The 15,304-nt window shown below is 44.0% G+C and overlaps 1 protein-coding gene and 2 long non-coding RNA genes across 10 annotated transcripts in view; 2 read left to right on the forward strand and 1 right to left on the reverse strand.

Moving 5' to 3' along the window:
- Rpb8 (DNA-directed RNA polymerases I, II, and III subunit Rpb8) overlaps positions 1-15,304 on the forward strand; it is a 74,415-nt gene that overhangs the window by 57,493 nt on the left and 1,618 nt on the right. The gene's annotated exons all lie outside the window — the stretch shown is intronic.
- On the reverse strand, positions 1,715-7,736 carry LOC143174837 (uncharacterized). 3 transcript variants are annotated; one of them, XR_012999263.1, is made up of 4 exons: positions 6,810-7,736; positions 6,262-6,753; positions 3,880-6,177; positions 1,715-1,841 (listed from the first exon to the last, which is right to left on the reverse strand). It is a non-coding gene; the product is annotated as an uncharacterized LOC143174837 (long non-coding RNA). The 3 variants fall into 3 exon arrangements; XR_012999264.1 differs by having other exon boundaries at positions 6,262-6,709; positions 6,810-7,735; XR_012999262.1 differs by having other exon boundaries at positions 6,262-7,735.
- Positions 5,328-14,527, forward strand: LOC143174836 (uncharacterized). Of its 3 annotated transcripts, none has more exons than XR_012999261.1 (2): positions 5,328-5,364; positions 9,365-14,527. It is a non-coding gene; the product is annotated as an uncharacterized LOC143174836 (long non-coding RNA). The 3 variants fall into 3 exon arrangements; XR_012999260.1 differs by having other exon boundaries at positions 5,348-5,498; positions 9,419-14,527; XR_012999259.1 differs by having other exon boundaries at positions 5,361-5,498.

Here is a 15,304-nt window from a genome sequence, read left to right on the forward strand (position 1 = left end):
TATTACAGATATTGATCAGTAACATATTGCAACGAACATTTTTTTTATCGCATTATTAATAGTACGATTGATACTGCACTATTTCCATTCAATTCGGTAATCACAAGAAAAGAAATTAAAATACAATGCGAATTTCAATTATATCGCATCTATTTCACGCAACAAAAAAGGAACTATGAACATTATTCAGAGTATGACGTCGGACTGCACTTTCGTCTCGCTTCGAATTGAATCACGATAAGAATGTTCCTACAGTGGAAAAACGCATACCTAAGCTACAAATTTCGGTCACTCTTTTCAATGAGTCGAAAATACACTAAAAGATAAGATAACAATATTTAATCTAAAATGTAGTCAAATTTCTCGATCATCGCAATTTCAATCCGAAGTGCCATTTTCGTAAAAGTCACAAACAAGTAAAAAGTCCAGATGAAAGGTAACAATGTTCGAGTCCTTAGCACTAGAACTACCGAACATTCAATACGACTAATATCTTCCTACCTTCGTTATAATTGTAACAATATCTTTCTTTCAGTTTCTTTAGATATTCATTACACAAGTATCCCAGTGAAACCATTGATTTTTAAAATCCTCTCGGATATTTAATACTTCTAGGATATCAATAATTACGAAGGTGGTTCTAGCGTTAATTCGTGGAAGGAAAGTCTCGAGTGGTTAATTGCACCAAGGGGTGGGCGTGCATGATGTGGCGCGTACATTAAAAGTAAAAGCACACGTGCACGTCGGATGCAAGTCGACTTTGTGCGCTTGCTTTATTCTTTCTCTGCCCCCGTCTACCCTCCTCCCCATTTACCGGGAAGATCGATCGAAATTCAGGGACGTCCGTGCGCGGCGCGCATTCAATAATTACCGCTAATTATATTTCGCGTGAAGGTCGCGCACGGAACTGGCAAAAGCTGGGGAGACCGTTGTTCAACGCAATATCCCGATCCCTGTTCCCAGCGAGAATCGATCGATCGGTCCCGATGGTGACCTATATATCGATCTCGGGACAACCGAGCCCATCCAAGTCAGAAAAGAAATGGAACACGATAATTCTTTGCCGATTCGGCCGTAAGTCGTCGCGCAATCAACGACACGAATTAAAAACGTCGGTCGAAGGTACGTTCCACGTTGCAATGAATAATCAATACGTCGGCTGATACGACGGTTTTCAGTGTTTTATGTAGAATCGGTTACTCTTTCGTAGCGAAGAGAAGTGGGAGTAAAAAGAATTCTTAACGATTCTGTGTCACAGCCCTTACGTTGCATTATTACTCAGTTACTTCTGTTAAATACTTTGGTTCGACATTGATCTTGATACAATTGTTCTCAAGAAATTTGGAAAATCCTAGTAATCGCTAACCATCATGACAGTCAACGTGACAATTGTTTTTTTTTTTATTTTCATAGGTCAAATGTCGAAGTTTTTCGTAAAAGAAAATTAAATATTTCGTTGCTTGGAATATTTTTTTAAAAGTTAGTATCACAGTCGAATAATGTATTCATGGTAATAACCCGTTTCACTCGGTTCGGTCGGTAAAAAGACGTAAAGTCGCGTCAATCGAATTAATGACGATAAGTGGAAACAGCAAGTCATGGACGGACATGTTGCTCTATTATTGTTATATTTACGAGCGGTTCGTGATAAATGTTCGAGGATTGATGATTCCCGAAACGAAGTGTCGCGCGGCGATGAAATTTTTATTAATTTTCGACCTAGTTTCGCCCGTGAAATAACCTCGTGCCCGGTCTACTTGTTCTAGCCCACGCGGTATATTTACGCGTCAGATCGCGAACGCGTAAAAAATCTTCTCTCGTGGACATTGAAACCGTGAAACCTGAAAATCAAACGGAATTAAAGAGATTGGCGAACGGGAAATATTTTTTTTATCCAATTCGCGCTTGTTTTTAACCGTGCGTGTTTCAATTTCGATGCGCGAATTGGATGAAATTAAGAGAGTGTTCGCGGGGAATTTCGAAATTCATTTATTTTTGAGCTCGTCTCCCGTTTCAATTTCCGCGTTTCGATCGAACGACGAGAGTATTCAGTGGAAACGTTCAAATTTATTTACCTCTAACTAGCCCGATGTTATCCATCAAATGCAAATACAAATGAAGAGAAAAGAAATGAAGAAATACAGAATTTTAGGTGAAGTTTCACGAGGTCTCGAGAGAATTTATCGGAAATTGCTCTCATTTATTTTACAAATATGGTCAATGTTACAAAAAGAAACAATTATCGCAGAAGGATAATTGATAGGTACGGCTATTCAGCAGCTTAACAGTCTGCAACGAAAAATTCCAAGAAACACAATTTCATGCTAAGATCAAAGGTTATTTGGCGAATGAAACTGAAGCGACAAAGGCCGCTTGATTCCGGAAGTCTCGTTCGTGTTTGCTCGATTCTGAAATGTCAAACGACTATTGTTCTCGTTCTGCCTTCGATCATTCTTTAAAATTCCAAAAGGGTGACCGATAGAAAAGGAAAACGATTTTTCCACTTGAAAAGTTTAAACATTAAAACTGTCATAAACGCGGTCATACGATCGGTGTGACATTGCAGGCAGTACTAAAATATTCCGTGCAGAGTGTACATGTTCTTCGCTGATAAGAACTAACGAAGAACTAATTAATACGGAGCTAAATCTTTGCGCAGCCGGTTACGCGAAGATCCGTTTTTACGATGGCTCTTTCCATATTGGTTTTTATCATCGCGTGATGCAACTGTTCGCCGACCGCCGAAGGAAGTGCTGCATCGCTTGCACTTTTCAAAAAATCATGAAAAACGCTGTGCTTCGAAAAGTAAATTGAACATTAAAATATAAAAAAAAAACTAAATAATACCCTCACAACAATACTAATACAATTGAACATACGGTATTCAATAATTACTACGGCAAAGAAAATAAATAGAAGCCTGAACGAATTGTCGGGGACGTAAAATAATCTTTTTGAGAAATATACATGATGATTAATAATTAATACAAAAAGAGTAAATTGAATTGATGTTTAGTATTAAATACACAAGAACAAGCAGTTCTAACGCAATCTTCTTAACAGATCACACGTTTTAAAATTCTCACGACAAAGGGAAGAAAAACGAATAGAAAAATCTTTGGTGCGCAGAATCACCAAAACACCATTCGAAGGAACCAATTGTATTCGTTGCACGTTGGTGTCGGGTAAATAATTAAAATCGAAACCGTTCAATTCCGACCAGATATCCACGAGTAATCGCTGCGAAACGAACGTACACAATCGACTGAGTAGAATTTAAACTCGTTATTGGAAATGAATTATACGCGAGCTGAATTCGCGTATCGCGCCATGAGTTTTCCAGGCATCGGGAAGAACAAGCGGGCTGCTCGATAAAACCTCCGCGTTTCCTTCCGAATCGATTCGGGTGTCTTCGGGGCATGGTTAGATAAACGATATCAAGAACTTAATGGCCGTACGTTAAAAATTCAGTTGATGCCACGAAGGACGTCGAAACGACGTTATCGGCGGAACGGCGACACAACGAAAATTCGATTTCTATCGGAAAACTCGGTCACCGTGCTGCTAACCGTAAAAATTGGGACGTTGAAGTATTGTTCGACGTTCGGACGGCCATTTAGCTCTCGTACACGGAAAATTCGGTTATTCTCCCGTTTACGAAGTTACGTGAATTGCGCAGTAACTTAATTATAAAAGGATATTAATCTTGGCAAACGAAAAATTCATCTTTCTTCTTTGTTGCTTGAAATAGAAACCAGAATTTATTTATTCGGCGATTATTCATTTCTACTCTATTCGTACTAAGTTTTGTCAAAAGTTATTTACATTTTCAAAGGAGCATAATTCTTTCTCATTTTGCTTTAGTTTTTTATTTAATACCTGTTGCGTTTGTCTCGTATTCGACGTGTATACTCGTTGGTTGATTCGATTGCACACACCAGGAAAGATTTTCGAAACCGAGTTCCATAGTTACCCGGTTAAAAACCGTCGGGTCCCAGATATAAAATTCCTTCCGCGACGACCTAATATAAATCGCCGACCTTGGCCACCAGGGATCTCCCAAATAAATCGGGACCGCGTGCCGCCGAGTTGCCATCGAAGAAATCGTATCCGTCGTCAACCAAAAAACCCGCATTTACCATCGGCCAAACTGTCTGGCCAGCCAGCAGCCGCGAGACCCCGAGTTCTCGTTTATGGCAACGAGCGACGAAAATCCGTTCCAAGCTTCTCGCCCCCGTTTTCTCGTCTCTTCTTGGCCTGGTGCGCCGCGAGCCCCTCCCGCGTTAAGGTCGCGCGACGAGCCCGTGTTCCACGTGTCCTAGAAGGTCCATCCGCGCGCATATAGTTGCCGCCAAGGTATAGCTAGCGGATTGTAAAATCGGTCAGCCGTTGAAGTAAACATGTTCTCAGTGACAAAACAAGCGAATTGACGGAAATGTGATCTCCCTAGGACTCGGAACGATGATAGACGTCTATCATTCAGTCCACTATCGCGCGATATCAATTACTACCGACTCTGAAGGGTCTAGGTTCCATCTCAACACCGGAACTACCAGACGGGTCAAAATGATGATCCATTTTAGATTCTTTTGCAATTGTTGAAAAGATGCACACTTTTTCCTAGGGAATTGTTAGCTCGATTCTGCAATACATTCTAAAATATTAGACGACTCGATTGCTGGGTAGTTGTAACGATGAAGGCTTAGTTTACGACCTTGCTGTGTCTTGTCGACGACTATATGCTATATTGACAAAAAAATGGCACTTGAGACAGCACAGAGAGGCAAGAAGATTCTTTCTCTGTTTTGTTTATTATCGTTTATTCCAAACAGCGTATTGAAACGGAAAATGCGCGCAAAAGTGGGCGTGTCTCATTGCGATCTGACCAATTAGAGATCCACATTCCTCCCGCACGCCAGCTTTTCGTCAATGCGCGATACATGCATCCCTAGACACGCGCGCGATAGAACGGAACCGGGGTCCAAATAACCCTGGGCTTTTTCGCAACCCCGAGCCATGTATGTTTTGGGACACGAACAGAGACGGGGGAACACCGAGCGCGCCACCATCTTGTCTCCTGATCCAAGCAAACACACATGTGTGCATGTACGTTAGCAAGCGGCGTACATGTATGCGACATTTCTCGGCAGTACTCGCGCCGGTGTACCGACTCTGTTTCGAGGTTAGCCGGACACACACGCATTTACGCCGTGGCCCAGCGCCACGCAGCTTGGCACCGCTTTTTCGGCCATCCGTTGTGTAACCCCCGCGTCAGCAGACTCTCCCGCTGATCGCCTCCGCTGGTTGCTTTACAAGCGCAATTGTGGTACCGTTCGCCTAGTCGCGACTAGTTCTCCGCACGAGGTTCAACCATTCGGACCATTTCTTTCCCGTTTTTTTTCTCTGTCGTTCGCGAAATAGTCGCCGTTCGTGTTGGTTCGGTAACTCGTGCCGGGTGCGCGTGCCTTCGCACCGAACGGAGACTGCGAATAAAACGGGTTCGTGCTCGTTCCTTGTCGCAACCGGAGACCGTTGATCGTCGAGATCCTTTGGTGCACCCACCGGGCGTCGTCGTATTTGCGGTTTTCACGCGGCCTCGTTCTCGAGATCCTGGTTTCGAATTGCCCGTGTTGGCCTAAGAAGGGACTCTGTTGACGCTAGAGCTCAGCGTTGGGTAACGGGGTGTTCCGTGACTCCGGCTTCGATCGAATACTACCGTTGACTTGGTTATTGATAGTTCAGCGGGGGAATTGTACGAATTCACGTAGACGGACGTATTGCTTTGGGCACTCGTAAACTAGTGGGACTGTAAATTTTCTGAATCTAAATCTTCCAAATCTTCTCTGTGAGCCTAGGAAGCTGAGCAAAGCTGAATCGTGTGTATGGTGTTACGAAGCGAAATCACCTCGGTGTGGCACCGATTGTGAACCACTGGTAAACTCACGCATACGCGTTTCCCGTCGTTAGAGATTCGTCGAAGATAGCAGCACCGATGTCAATCGTTATTGGTTTTTTGCGTTTGAATTCTAATCGAACGTCGCTCACCCCACATCCTTGGACTCCTTGAAGCATCGTCGAATCGTGTTCGCGAGATCAACCGGTGACACTGCATTAAAGCAACGTCACCGATCAGATGTATATGTATCCATTCGGTCGTATCTCGGCATTATGCCATTACTGTCGGAAGGCAGAATCGATCGTTAAGCTCGTTTAGCGGCAAAGTGGTCCAATTACAACCGCTACCGCTCTCGCGGCTTTTACCTCGTTTGAGAACCGTTCGTCCATTGGTCCGTGGACCTTTCTCGCCCTCGTTCGTCCCATTTTCGTTGGCCGTGTTATCCGCCATTTTCTTCGGGGATTTACGACCGTTTAGAGTTGTCCGTATCGGAGGCCGCTCGATAAATTCGTTCCCCGTTTCTTGTCTCGTTCCTGCGTGACGTCTAGTTTCTCCTAGATGACTGGAATAAAGACTAGAATTGGGTCTCAGACTGACCACAGAGTATACAGAAATGTCAGCCAGCCGAAAGTCTCCATTCTTCGTAAAATTGTACGTGTATCGGAAGACATCAGTCATATTTTTCTTAGTCAGTTGACGTTTATGGGTCAGGATTGTGTAATCTAACCTACTTTTCACTTCTTCGTAAGTTCTTAAATAATTTCTTCCTAGATACTTCCGAGAAGTTCTATATTATTTAATCTTCGTTTCAATCTATCGATAAAGATCAATAAATGTCGAATTCATGAAATGCCCATCTAGAACGGACTCGATCACCAAAGGTTTCAAATAATTACACGACGCAATTACTTACGGTGGAACAACAGAGCCGCGTAGACACGTGTTTTCTTCCATTTGTCTTCTATCTTCGGACGCCGACACGCATTATAGGAGGCCCCGATTTGGCACGCGCATCAGCGTCAGTTTCTGGCACAGTGGTTCCTAAATTGTCTTCCGTGAGGAGACTATATTCTTCGACCCGAGTTTATCTCGAACCCCTTTTGTCGTCTCCCAAGACCCAGCTTGTGATATATATCATACCGTGTATCGATCCAAATAATACCAACGTTATTACGGTGTGCACTCCAAGTAGCGAGAATCTTCGAGGCGCGATGCTCTAATGATTTTTCCACGAACAAACTAACCCAACTGCGCCGCAGTGGAATCTTGTGCGCAGTCCGTTCCTACAGTCTCTTCGCCAAAGAAAAACTACTAAGTTAAAATATCCCCAATTCGAATATTCCCACTGATCACCTATATTTTCAAAGGAATTCGAAGCATTCCGTTACCGACCATGCCCGCATGTTAAATTCATCCCCGCCAAATGACAACAAGAGCACAAGCTATTAATAACGTTCCGGTTGCTGTGTCCATCTTCTCGCGGTTCCTATAAATAGAAGTTCGGTCAGCGGTAACTTCGATCTTCCGTTTTCCTTCCTCCCCTGGCGACGGTCACCTTACGAGTCCGGGTCGCGTTCTCCAACGGAAAAAAGGTCCCGTGACCTCGAACACCATCGTCGACCTTGATGATAAATCGTGTTCAACGATCGGATCGATCGGACTTAGGCTTGGCCGCGTGAACCGGGTCCAAAAACGTCCTCTGGTTCTGATCTCCGCGAGAAGAACCCCGATATATACGCTGCTGCTGCTGCAGCGGATTGTGTAACTGTGCTGGGACAGACGCGAGAGCGCAGCGCCGTTTGCTCTACGGCCGTGTCTCATAGTTCGCTGGTGGCCCGCGACGATACCGGAGCCCCTGTAGTCTTGGTTTAGTCGCCGCGCGTATATCACGTGTTACCGCGTTTCTTCCATCGTCGTTTTTCCAACGAACAAGCGAGCCGTGCATACCTACATGTGTTGTTCACGCTGGTTCTATTCTGTGGTACCTCGGTGTATCGATCGGGATCGATGCATCTCCGTGCGCTCCGGTCCTCCATTGTCGCATACGTTGCTCTTTATTACCGACAGTTGACACACGTGTTCCTTACCCCTTACCTAACCTTTACCCTAAACGGATGATGGTGCAGTTCTCTTCAGTTCCAAGTTCGTTTTGAACCACGAAATTCCGTTCGATTCTTTCCATGTCGTTTCTTCGTGGATTCTCGCGGTGATGGATTCATTCGTTTCAAGGTCGCGACGTACGGTCGTGACGATCACACGACCGCCAGTGAATATTTGTTCTTTAAGCCGATTAGAAATGTATATACCGGCCGTGTCGGTTATATCGGCATACACCAGTCCCGAGCGCTTCGCTTCGCGCGTTATACAACCGAATTGTACACACGCGAATATAAATAGTATTGGATATCATTATTTTAACTCGTCCGTTGCAACCTTCTCGAAATGTTACTCTATTCGAAGTACCTCGAGAACAGTGGGTCTTTGTTTTCAAGAATTTCTGTTTCGTTTCGAACCCTTGATATCAATGCAGATTTCTTGAAAATTCAAAATTTCATATGAAAATTTGTAAACGATTGTATTTCAATTACAAAGGAATTCTTTACTGCGTGTTATTGTAGTTTCGCCGATGTTATTATCCACTTGAAAATACTGATTCACGTATCGCATAATTCCTCGAAACTTCATCCAACAACGAGCGTAAGTGTGAGTAAGTGCAATACAGAGGGAAGACCGTGAGATTCCAAATTGATTTCGTCGAATGAATTCCTGCACACGCCTCTGTCTTCAAGGTCGTAATTGTGTAACGAGCGTTAGGGACGCACTTCGCCCCGCTAGACGGAGTGCGAATTGCAGTTGTGTACCGCCCGTTCGTTGTGTTGGTAGCGGTGGTCCCATCTCCACGGTGTCACGGAGGATCGTTTATCTTTTCTCTCTCTCTCTCTCTCTCTCTCTCTCTCTCTCTCTCTCTCTCTCTCTCTCTCTCTCTCTCTCTCTCTCTCTCTCTCTCTCTCTCTCCCCCTCTCTCTCCCTCTCCCCCTCTCTCTCCCTCTCCCCCCCCCCCCTGTTGTCCCTTATTCTTCTTTCCTCTCGTTTCGCACGTTTCGATTTTGATCTGCGGATTATTTCACGATTATGTAACCCGAGGCATGTATAGGCCGGCTATAATTGACTCTCTCGAGTTTATTAATCGATACGTAGCCTCCCGAGGGAAACAGTGCGAGTATCTCTGAACAGTTGCGTAACGCACGTGAATTGCAGTTGCTTCGTCGATAACGTCGGGCGACCGTTGTTTCCCTCCGAGTACGCGATCCTCTCGCGGAGTCGGTTTTTCGCGCGTTGTGTAACGGACGACAGGTTAATTGCTCGGGAACGTGATCGAGATGAATAAATTACATGATAATTATCAGGATTGTAGGTTGTTCATTCCGATAGTAGAGATTAGATAAAGAAACGTTCGGCTGTTAATAGATTTCGAAATTTCTTCGAGACTGTGTGGTGTCAACTGAATTTTCCATCTTCAAGGCGGATCCCTATGTGATGTTCATCTCTTCGAATACTCGCGACAAGGAAGAGAAAACAATTCGTTTGCAATCCGAATCGAGCGTAAATCAGGGTTTATATTCGTCAAAATCGTCGGCTATCAAGATACTCGGTTCGTGGATTGTGCAACAACCTGTGCCTGCTAAGTGCAGCGTCGTGTAAACTCGTCCCGGTAACGCTCACGTTCAGGAATTTTAATATATCGATGCCTGTGCGACCAACGTAAACAGCCTCCGTGTGTATCCAAGTTTTAATTCGCGGGGCAATTCTGTGCGCGAGCGGAAAGGAAAGTTGTGTGGACGTTAAACTGAACACGTGAAATTTATTCAAATTACAGAACTCTTTAATGCGTGAACCTCAGCGGGTCAATCGTTTACATCGAGTCGACCCGGAAATAAAAACAATCTAACGCGCGTGGATATCAATCACGTCTGCAACGTCACGTGACTTAAGCCGATGAGAGAGGTATCGATAGCCGAGCGAAGTCGTTCCGGTTATTATTCCAACGGACATTACTGGAGATTAATGGAAATAATTTCGAACCCGCGGTTTCGTTGAGGGACGGTTTTAATTACACCCAGTACGGTTTTGCGTGGAGTGTAACTAACGAGTTCGTCTCGACGCCAGGACGTCGCGGCACCGAGGACAGTTTATCTATTATTAGAAACAACTCTTCTCCTCGTTCCGCTCTTCAAACCCTTACACTCGCCGCGATTTTCAGTTTTCTACCACGGCTATTTGAAGATGCGACCAATGGTGAACATGACGCACCTTTGAATCGGCCGAATATTTTGAAACCTTAAAAGAATCTCTAAACACTGATAGTTGAATTTAACGTAAAAATCGTGAAAATGAGAAATTGCTCTACCACGACAAAAGGAGTTGAAATAAAAAGATCACTCGGTTTGTAGGGTGAGAAGTAATTAGTCCGGCGTATTTGAGCCATTGAGGTTGGCAACATTGAAAACGGCCGCGTTCTTTGTTCCGTTCCTTTTCATTGTCTCTCAACGCGGTGGCGCGAATAAAACTTGAGGGGAAGTCGAAAGGAAAACCAATTTGCCTGGACCGCGTTCCCCTGTCAATCGCACACTTCCTGCAGACCCGAAAACACTTCCGCGAAACGTCAATCTAACGAATTGCGCTCCCACTGTTCGAATTTCGGGCCGAATGTGGTCGAACCTCTTAAAATTTCACGGTAAAATACGCGATTTATAAAAACGAATCAATCTAATTCTAATTAATACTCATTACCAATTAAATCTACGAACAGTATCGATAAAAGAAACGATTTAAAGAAACCGAAGGAGAACGGACATTAGCGATCAGCTGGAATGTCCCATCGGACCTAATCTGTTCGTCGTGTGCATTCGTGCGAACGAAAGAGTAATAGCGAGAGTACAGCGAGAAGGAAGGCAAGACGAGAAACAGCGTGGAAAAGAGGAAAAAAGAGATAAAGGGCAAAACGAGGTGTGTTAGAGAGCACGAACGAGAGCAAACGGAAGCGAGCCAATATGAGATTACAGGGCAGTTGGGGCTCGTGCCAGATGCGCGTTTACACGGGCCGTGAATACTGTAAATGCACTATCTGGTACGACATCTCTCCTGTCGCCGCCACCAGTAACGGTCACCGAGCTGCTACTACTTTTCGGCGGTGCGACGCGACAAAAAAAGAGAAAAGATCAAAGTCAAAAAAGAAAACAAAAAGAGTACACGATTACACGCGTGGAATAGCCACAGTGCGTTATTTCGTCCGTACTCTGTCATTTCGTTGAAAAAAATCAGAGACAGTCCCATGTATTCTCTTTAACCCTTCGAGTGACAGGTTATCCTTCCTGAATTGACCATGAACGTTTCTCGTGTACATTTGTTTTCGTAGGTTAATTGAGACGAACTGAAATTCTCTTAATCGTTTCATTGGAACGTGTTGTTTTAACTTCAATTGTGTTTGCACGACAATTTTTAACACGTTTGCACCAGCGTCGCATAATTTTGACGGCTGTAATTCTATATTTTACATAATGAACATGAAATTAATCGTATGGGTGTTATTCGAAATTATAAACTACATTGTATATAGGAGAACTCAATGACTCGTTTCAGTTTCATTTTTCTAATATTTTGTTTAGAAGATTTATTGGATTGAAGGAAATATAATTGACCGTCACCGAAGCAAACGCTAGTGTAGTGAACGTGTTAAGTAAACGAAATAATTGAAGCTTAAATGTGAAAATTGAGGAGTTTATCCAAAACGATGTTCAGCAGTTTAGCTCCTAGAATTTGGTCTGGATTACGCGTATCGTTGCGTAAACGAATAAGAATGCTCGATCTGTCGTATTAGACTCGAAGGGTTAAACAATAAACAATTAACTGTACGGTTCGCGATATGGTATACATTTGTACAGGAGTTACTTATTGTAGTTTAGATACCTCTATGAAATGTTTCTGCATTATTGGAAGAAGCGTGACCTTGATTAACGTATATAAAGGAAAGATAGGAAAGATAGTAGGGTGGGAGGTGGAGGAGGAATGTGCATTGTGGTGGGGGAAGCTTAACGACGACGATATCGCGATGAACAACGAGGGTGCAGATTGCGTGTGTCAATAAGATCGCGTCTTTATCCTCGTCTATGTATCATCCCAGCAGAAAAAGCCACACGTCGACGAGAAAAAGAGAGAAAGGGAGTATACGATGCGGTGTCATTGAAAACATTACGGGGATACAATGTCAAGCGTTACGTCACGCTCGCGGGCCAAGGAATCGGGAAACAATCGGAGACCTGTAAAGAACAAGGATCGCGTTACTCGAGCACAGAAGTGTATCGTGTTCAGTTTCGGTATCGCGTAACGCCATGCTCGCCGACGTTACTCGATCGTCTCTTACAATATTGATTCTGTTTATTCGCGAGATTTATGAAACCAGTCTTTTTACATAATCCCAACGGTCTTACGATTCTACGGATAGATTCAATGTTACGCTTGCGTTCTAGGGACGCGTTATAATCGTTCGCGAAATATTGCTAAATAGAAACATCTGGTCGCGACCGATGCGTGTGAAGTAACTCGTGACCTAAGCTCGGTCTTGATCAGTAAACAAAAATGGTTACTTTCTTTTTATAAATTCACATTAATCTCTTATCACGAGTTGCATCACGGTTTTATCTGAGGAATCGAGCTACGATGGACCTTGATACTAGCCGAAACGAAATCAGTCGATAAGGTTCTCGGGTCACTACTTAACACATTGCAGACTGCGTGTAGAAACTGTTTAAACAGCAATAGCAATAATGTAGTAAGTTAACAGACAATGCGTTGCCAAAGGAAATAACAAGGTGTCTCCATTGGTTGTTGATAAATGTGTTAAGTACGCGATCCTCGAAATGTTCGCGCGACGTGTCCTCCATAGGAAGCGTGTATAGATAACATATTTTGCAAGCAGCAGGTAGCTTGATCCACAATTAAAAATGGCCCCGGCGACGCGAAAGATAATCCCGTGCCAAGATGCACGCTGCGTCGTCGAGGCTTCCAAACGTGTGCCGCGTATAGCCAAGTTAAAATTGGATCGTGGATCGAGATTGCAAAATTACGATCTAAAATTGTACCGTTGTAAAGCGTCCGCCGAAGGAATCACGAAATACAGCTCGATCACGTGTGAACCCATCCCCGACCGGTGCACAAAGAACAGCCGAAATATTTCGAACGGTACGTGTATCATGCTCGCAACGATACAATTTTAGAATTATCTTAATTATAAAAACACAAGGTTTTCCAGTGTAAGAAAAATATAGTCGTCGTTATAAAGGTAACAATAAAGTATCTTATAAGCTTCCAAATTTTGTGTTGAACGAGCGCATGTTTTGAACGAAGAATGCAACAACGAACGGTCCAAAATGGCCGCCGCGCGTCCCGTCGGTTAGACCAGTGGTTCTCAAAGAGGGCACATCGCTCACCGGGGATGTTAATTCGTTTCCTGAAAAGTGGGTGGTGGGCCAAATAACTTTGCGAATCTCTGCGTTAGACCGGTAGCTACCCCAACGAAAGATTAGAAGCAACGAAAACCCCCCATGGCCTTACGATATTTTTACTCCGATCACAATGGGCATTGTGTGCACCGCGGTCGACGCGTATTCTGCGATACCAATGGCGATCCACGCACGAGGAATACACGGGGGAAACTTGTTTGCTGCCGGACTGAGGCGAGGTGTGCGTCGCGATAAATCTATCCGCGTCGGCTCGGCAGGAATCCGTGTCTTTCGCAAAAATCACTGTTGGCTTTCTTTATTTAGCGGCGCGTCTCTGCGAACGTAAACACGCATGTCCACGGGATCCTTTCACGCGAGCAAAAACGATTTCCGTCGGCGTTCTTCGTCGATTTCTTGTAGAGTAAGTCTGGGAGAAATGGCTCACATTGCTTAAATGAATATTACACGTATCGTACCTACACGAAAATATATGAAAGCGCAAACATACGAGAAGAGTAATTAAATAAGCCTGCGCAAGATTCCAGTATACCACTGAAAGCAATTAGAAATGTAGACATCTGTTGATGTAAATGAAATCGGGCCGTTTCAGCCGGAATTACTCTATACGTATTACTCCGACAATTCTGGCCGTTTCGTTACTTTATGGCACGCGGGCTAATGATTCTTGTTCTGCTGTCCGGCCAATCGTAGCTTCAACGGCGCAACAATCATCCGCCGCGGACGTTTCACAGCTGGTTGGCCCTTTCATGCCTGGCACGCTTCAATCGTCACGTTATATAAGACACGCGTGTCCCGCTTCGATGAGAGTATCGTGTAAGGATCGCGTTTACCCGAGATTCGCCGCCATATTGCAGATTCTCGTCGATCATGTAACGGGCGTGATAATGATTTTTTTGCGATGCCCGTGATCCTTCGATGACAAATGGCCGTTTCGATGGACGCTGGTCGACTTTTTTCGTGTATTATTTATTTGTTTACTTTGTTCCCCTCTCCCTGTTCAAGTATTGTGAACTTCGAAACTGTTAGCACGTAAGCCACGCCTTCTCTCATCGTACTCGATCACCGCTCGTTGTAATTGTAATGACAATAAAAATCATGCTGAGCATCCCCACCTCCCATCATTTCATTTCATACCGTCCACCTTTCAGGCGTAGCCTTTTGGTACCCTGACTTCGCTAGACATCAGTTCTTAGAGTGTACGCTTCAACTATCAGAGATTTAATCGACTAGCTGTCCGGAAACCGTTAATTAATTGCGAATAACTTTCGCATGAAATTTTCAATGGTAGTAACATTCATAATCGCGAAACAGTAGTATAGCAGTCTAGATTTCGCGTGCCCCGCTGCTCATAAGTTTTGAGTCAATGGACTTCGGAAATTAATGCACTGAAACAGATCATTCTAGCTACACGGAGCTCTTTGGATCTTTGCTACGAATCTGCTTTCCAAACTTTTGAGCAGCGCACACGTAATAAGTCGGCAATAAAATTCATTCGGTTTTATCGATAAGATGGACCTTTCGCGCGTAAGGCGATACAGAAAATGGCGGATCGATATGTACTGTGCGCCATATTGTTTTAAGAATAAACGACTTCAGCTAGCTCGTAAATAGAATAGTAATAGGCAACTCCGCGAGAATTTTCACTGCCAATGACACATCGAAGGCTTTCAGGTATTGACGTCCAAGGATTTTAATATAGAGGACCTTAATTGAAGTGCAGATCCTAGACGAGGATGGAAAGGAGGTCGATAGATGGGAGGAACGGAGAGCAGCCAGAACACGCACCAGTTAAAAATAATCAGCTCTCACTAGGGAATAGCCGGAAATTTTGGAGCAAGGTCGATCGATAGCGTCGTCGCAACTTCCTAAACACGCGTATAAATAATTC

Source organism: Nomia melanderi, chromosome 8 (genome assembly GCF_051020985.1).
Source record: "Nomia melanderi isolate GNS246 chromosome 8, iyNomMela1, whole genome shotgun sequence".
Classification (NCBI taxonomy): domain Eukaryota; kingdom Metazoa; phylum Arthropoda; class Insecta; order Hymenoptera; family Halictidae; genus Nomia; species Nomia melanderi.